We start from the raw sequence: 6,163 nt of genomic DNA, 5'->3' as shown, positions 1-6,163 counted from the left end.
GGTGCATTTCATAATAGTGATGACTGCACCTGAGAAGCAATTTACTGCTTACAAAGCATCCAAGGACATTCAGAGCATCCGATGGGTGCTTACATAAGTGTATGCCATCAAGAAAGAAAAGTTTGCACGGATTAGTGCCCTTTATCTGGTGTGGAGCGAGCAATGCTCGGCACACTTCGTCTTTATCAGTTACACCACCGACTAGCATAACCTCAGCTGAATGATGGCCGATGTTCAGCAGGCTAAGTTTTTGTGTGTCGCACGCCTTTTACGGTTATTCGTAACAGGCTGTTCCACAGTAAAACAAGACGAGTCAACTGCCTCAAAGTCTACCAAAATTTGGGGGAGCTGGTTGCAGCGATTCGGCACTGAACTCTCAGCAGTAGTCAGGATTCTTCCCAGCTGCTCGGCAACAGCTCTATAAATAGATGCTATATTTGAGTGGCAATAGAGATGGAAGTGTTGTCAGCGTGGAGCTTGTTAAAGTGCAGAGGTATAAATCATGTCTCAAATGGGTTTTACAGTCTGCTGACTCATTGGCTTATTTTTACAAGCAGGCAAGAAAATGAATCAGAATTAAAGTGGAGGGAGGTCTCCTGGGGATTGTTGTTTGTGTTATGTAAGGCTCAGCTGTCCTTGCCTTACAGTGGATTGCCAATAACAAAATACCTCTTTTCATCAGCAGCACAAAGGAGAATCTATTGCTAACTCTATTCCCATTATACATTCCCTCTATAAAACTCGGGCTGGACCACACGTGGAGTATCGTGTTCAGTTCTGGTCACCTCGTTACAGGAAAGATTTGGCAGCTTTAGAGAGGGTGTAGAGGAGATTTACCAGATGCTGCCTGGACTAGAGAGCATGTCTTAGATGAATGGTTAAGTAAGCTGTTCTCCTTGGAGCAAGGAAGAATGAGAGGCCACTTGACAGAGGTGTATAATATAAGAGGCATAGATAGAGAGGACAGTCAGAGCCCTTTTCCCAGGGTGGCAATGGCCATTTCTAGAGGACATACTGGTAAAGTAATTGGAGGAAAGTTTAGGGGAGATGTCAGAGGTAGGTTTTTTACACAAAGAGTGGTAAGTGGTAGAGGCTGAAACATTAGGGATATTTAACAGGCTCATGACGGAAGAAAAAATAAAGGGTTACAAGTGATGTAGGAAGGCAGGGGTCGATTGATCGTGGAGTAGGTTAAAAAGTCAGCACAACATCATGGGTCAAAGGCCTATTCTGACCTGTGCTGCATGTTCAATATTTCTTAATTCTAGACTTAAAGACAATAAGACTATAAGATATAAGAGCAGAATTCAGCCATTCAGCCCAACATCTCTTGCTCTGTCTTTCAATCATGACTGTACTATCCCCCCTTCTGCCCATAACCCTTAACACTCTAACCAATCTTTGCCTTAAATACACATACAGTACTGACTTTACCCCCATAGTCCTCTGCAGCAATGAATTCCACAGATTCATCATCCTTTAGCTGAAGATATTCCTCCTCGCCCCATTTTTAAAAGGACATCTCTTTATCCTGAGGCTGTCCCCTTGGATCCTAGACTCTCCAACTGATGGGAACACCCTCCCAACATCCACTCTATCCCAAGTCTTTCATTGTCTGGTAAGTTTCAGTGAGATCCCTCCCTGTTTCTTCTGAACTCTATCAGATACAGACCCAAAGACATTGAACGCTCCTCACAGGCTAACTCTTCCCTTTCTGGGATCATTCCGGTGAAACTTGTCTAGATCCTCTCCAGGATCAGAACATCTTTCCTTTGACACAAGGCTCAAAATCACTCAGAATCTTCCAAATGTGATAAGACCAACATGTCATAAAGCTTCAGCGGTATGATTAAAGCCTATTTTATCTCTAGATGTCTAATCCTAGACCTACACCAAGCTCATTGCCAACCCTAACCTTAGCATTAGCTCATGAATCTAAAGCCTAGGCTAGCTCACCTCAGCAAATGCTGCATGCAACATCATTTTTAAGTGAGATCCTGAGAGAGGCACTTTTGAGGTCTCAGTGAAACAGTCAACACGACCAAACACCCAAACAACCCGGACGTGCTCTCTTCACCGCCCTCTCCCTTCAGGCAGAAGACACAAGAGCCTAAAAGCACAAGCACCCAGGTTCAAGAATATCTTCTCTCCCACTGTTGTAACACTATTGAACAGTGTTCTAGTATGATAGGATGGACTCTTGGCCTCACAGTTAGGGCCTTGCCCCTAACTGTCAGCCTACACTACACTTTCTCTAGAGCACCTCATTCTTCATTTGGTTATTGTTTTCCCTCGTACTATCTGTAATTTGGTGGGCTGGAATGATCTGTATGGATGGCATGCAAAACAAGTGTTTCACTACATCTAGATACATGTGATAATAATAAGTCAAATTTGCCAACTTGTTTCCTTTAAATGTCCTTTCTTTGGAAGAGCAGTAATGGAACTGCCCTAAAGTCCAGGGCCAATACTTACCCATTGGCCACCATCTCTTCAATAGGTACATGTACAAAAGCAAAATGGAGAGACCTCCAGGACAGAAGTGTTACATTGATCTTGTAGTAGGTGAAAATGTCAGCACAACCTAGTGGGCCGAATGGCCCGTACTGTGCTGTACTGTTCTATGTCCTTGATCATCTGATCATTATCCATCACTGTGGGATCTTGCTGTGTATTAACTAGCAGCCACATTTTGTACATTACGACGTTGCTGATGCTTCAGAATTACTTTGTTATTGCGAAGTGCTCGGGGGCATTCCGAGTTTTTGCCGGAACTGCAAGGCTTTTCCACACCAGAAGTTGTCTTGGTTAAACTCATTATCCTCTCTAGGTACCATATACTTCGTTACATACAAGTGGCAATAAGTCTCAGCATTGGGTAACATTGCAATAGTGTAATGAAGGCAGTTGGCCTAACTTTATTGCAGTGCCAGTGTCCACCAACTGAGGTTGATTTCCTTCCAGTATCTATAGGGTATCTGTACGTTCTCCTCAAGACGTTGAGTCAGGATTCATAACCGGTGGGCATACTATGTAGGTGCTGGAAGTATGGTGACACAGTCCTTGGATTGTGCTGGTTGTTTATGCAAAGTTGCATTTCACTGTCTGTTTCTATGTTTCAATGTACATGTGATAAATAAAGCTAATCTTTCAACGGTATCTGTGTCACGTTCCTGTGGTCGAGCTGTTAGTAGGTTGTGTTTTCCTAAGTGTAAGAGCATGCAAGATTGGGGTACAGAAGCGCTGCACTGGGTTCTCTAACCCAGAGGCCAACAAACCCAAGACCCGTGTTCAGATCCTGGCAATATCGGCTGAGCTAAGAGAATTCTATTAATGGTCTAGAATTGAACTGAAAGGAACAAGCGATGCCATCAGGTTCAAGGGAGGATACCTGCTATCCTTACACCATTTGATCTTCAATGTATCTCAGCAACATTGCCCCTCTATACTGGTGTCAGTTAACGGTCATTTTGGGATGGCCAAGAAATTCTGTCCTTTCTATCCCCACCTTGTAGCTAAGGATATTAAATGAAAACAAATGACCACGATCCACCCACCAGACATGAAGACAGAGACACAAGATATCTTCCACAGGAACAGTACTGTTGTGATAAGCACTTGTCTGTTCCTGGCTGTTATAGCAATATCCCGTAACAGGAAGACCTAACTATAGGGAGGACATCACTTTTGCATTCGAAGTGCTCTGATTGTTATCCAAACAAAGGCAAGATCCAATTGTTAAAAGTTATTGAAACTCTCAGAGCTCGGCGTATAAACAATTAGAACTTCCGTCTTTGGATCTGTCCCAGCCATGTCCTGGCTCAGACTATGAGCTCAGGATTGGAGGTCAGGGGCACAAGAAGAAAGAGTAGACCCAGAACCATAGAGTTACATAGCACAAAAGCCTTTGCACCTCCCTGAACTCCATACTTAATGTCACAATGGGATCACCTTCACCAAATGACACAAGTACAAGGTGAAGACCTGTCATCACTTTTTCAAGGATCTGGACATGGGAAATCAAGATGCCCTTGTCTCATCAGCAACATTCAGGAGCCACAAGTAAATCTGAAAGAGTATTTTATGCAGTAACAATGTTATCTTACTGGGCTTACTAAAATCCCAAGAACTATTAAAAGAAAAACAAAGTTAGTGCAAAGGAATCAGGTCTTTTCAATTCCGAATCCCATATGAAATGTATAATTGACATGTTGACAGCAAATGGTATCCAAGAGGGACCAGGTAACCAAGGCTATCCCTCAATGCTCTGTGGTATAGAAAGACCTCCATTAAGTAGTCAATTCTGTTAAAAGTTTTTGGTTGACTGTAATAAAGTCAAGTGTTTACCTCCTCTGTAGCTTTAATAGGAGGGCTTCATGCTTGCAGTGGCTTCTGGGTACCCAGCCTCCATGGATGTAGAGGTACGTGCAGGAAGTTGAAATGCTGATGGACACTTTAAACATAGACACACAACCTGTGGTACTTTCTAATTCTTGTATGGAGGCAGAGCTGACGATGACCCACAACAGCCCTCACTCTATGCCTAGAAAACTAAAAACTAGGGGCAGTCCTATTAGGAATACATTGGTGTCCCATGTTGTCCCGCAGAGTATTGAGATGGGTCCAGCAATCTGCTGTTGGTTATGTTTTCAAATGCAAGGCAATACTTCTACCTTGAGGCTTTGGTGGAAGTTCAGCCTGAAGCTTCCCCTGGTCTCTGGTTACAAGTGACACCTTTTCAATTTTCAGTCTCATTACCAAGAATACATCATGTTCTCTGCAGCACACGCACACAGATACTTCTTCATGCCAAGTTTCCTCTGACATTTCAGATCCCATATAATCATATTTCTCCTGACTTTGGAAAGAGGGCACTTAGACTATCATGTATACTGGGCCCTCAGAGTATTCCCATCATATCCCTAGTCCTATTCCCCAACATATCCCTAGAATCAATTCTCTCTCACATGCCAATCATCAACCCCTTCCCCCCCCCCCCCCACCACCAAGTTCTCCTGCAGCCTCCACAGTGGTTGTGAACAGAAAACTGTAATCTTGTTTCATCCAAAATGAGGAGGAACTCAACAGGTTCAGTAGCATCTATGCAGAGGAATAAAGAGTTGATGATTTAGGCCGAGGTCTTTCATCAGGACTAGCAAAAAAGAGGAAGAAGCTGGAATAAGAAGGTGGGGAGACAAGCTGGCAGGTGAAGGGGAAGGTGGGTAGTTGGGGAGGGGAGATGAAAGGAGAGAAAGTTAGAGAACACAACACTGACTCTGACCTCAACCCTGAGGATGACCGCCATTCCAATCCTGACTGACATTGACCTTGAACCCATTTCGACCAGGTCCCCACCACAATTCTGACCTCTACCTAGTGACCTTGACATTGATGCTGACCACCAACCCCAGTCCTGACCCTGATATTGACCTTGAACCCATCCTGAGCATGACCCCACCACTCCTATCCTGACTCCCACTCTGACCTTATCACTGACCCTGACCCCCAACCCTAACCATTACCCTGATCCCCTTCAATGACTCCGACCCTGACCGTAACCACAATCCCAGCTACTGACCCCAGCCTGAACATGACCCTGACACAAATGCCAGCCTGGGCCACAAAATTGGAAGGTTGGACTGTGCGCACATTTACGTCATTGGAGACATTGTGGTTGGATACGTTGGATCTGACAGACACAGAGGAACCTGTGCGAGCAGGGGGAAACACGGATCTTGCTTCAAAGTAAATCCACTCCGGTGTAAAGGATACAAAAACTACATATTCCAGCAACAATTGCCATGCCAATGACACTTACAGGCCTCCAGGTTACAAGGCTTTGAATCTGATAAGCCCTGACAGAGAAACACTTGTCTACAGTGTCTAAAGTAAATGATGTGTCTAGACAGAGATCTGTCTTTAATTCTCCTTAGCAACCATCAGCCCAGCCCACTCTGCACTGGTCATTGCCTAGCAACCCTTTGTGCTAATGCTAGCCTATTAATTTTTTACCTCTGAGTGATACTCATTGAAGTAAAGGCATTATTGAAGGCAGTCCCTGCCTGTAAAGGAGGCACGCCTGTGACATTACAGCTCAGGCGGAGGGATGGTGGTTGGTTAAATGCTCTCAGTTTGCATTTCTGCTCAACTACTTAGCAGGCCA

This window comes from Hemitrygon akajei, chromosome 21 (assembly GCF_048418815.1).
Source record: "Hemitrygon akajei chromosome 21, sHemAka1.3, whole genome shotgun sequence".
NCBI lineage: Eukaryota > Metazoa > Chordata > Chondrichthyes > Myliobatiformes > Dasyatidae > Hemitrygon > Hemitrygon akajei.
Note: the sequence above shows the minus strand (reverse complement) of the source record.